Consider the following 909-nt stretch of genomic DNA (forward strand, 5'->3'; position numbering starts at 1 on the left):
AATATACCAGCAGCATAAAAGTATAATGCTACCACTGTCATGTTTTACAGTGTTCTTAGATTTCTAAGCTTCACTGACTTGGAAGCTTTCCTGGTCGTTGACACAGTGATATTACCAATGGTTGAATCTGCTAAAAAAAAATAAAATGAGGGTTTTATTATGGTAGATTTAAAATTAAGTACATAGAAAAAAATAAAATCAAGATAAAGAGCAGCTCAGTAACGCTACAATCAATGTTTCCTGTTGCCACGCTCAGCCCATTATTTCAACAACTGACTCGCCTTCGGGTGGGGTGAGATGATTTTACACCTGAACGCAAGGCTGAAGTTGTGCCAAGCTGTCTCGCTACAACCAGTAGGAAAATTCARCTGCTTTGGCACCGTTTGACTGAAGGAGGAGAGCAATGAGGCGGTTTTAGGTAAAATATTACTGAACTAATAAATATGTTAAGACAAAAACGTCAACGTTCGCACAGAAACATGAAGTTAGAAGAATAGAAAACAAAACAGTGTAATGAGTTGAAACGAAACCTAATGGTGAATTTAGAGTGACCTTGTTAAATTCTACATTAAAATCTGACTGAATCAAAACAAACCTGAAAATAGGAACGGCAAAATTCCTACACAGCAACGTAAAAAACTAATTTCCAACCAGATATCCAGCTGAAACACTAGATGGGAGTAGTTTCCGACCAGTTATTGGGTTTAGGCGGAAATCAGAATTTTTTATTAATTTTTTTTTTCAGTTTTAATAAACTAAATTATAATGTGAAAATTGCATTTTATATTTACTCAGGATATATTTGTCTTATGTTAGAAAGTGATTGATGATAAACATTTGAGTGTCAGAAAAACGTTAACAGAAAATAACATGCCAGGAAACTAAGACTTTTAAAAACAAAAACTGTCA

The sequence above is a fragment of the Poecilia reticulata genome, unplaced genomic scaffold (assembly GCF_000633615.1).
Source record: "Poecilia reticulata strain Guanapo unplaced genomic scaffold, Guppy_female_1.0+MT scaffold_803, whole genome shotgun sequence".
Classification (NCBI taxonomy): domain Eukaryota; kingdom Metazoa; phylum Chordata; class Actinopteri; order Cyprinodontiformes; family Poeciliidae; genus Poecilia; species Poecilia reticulata.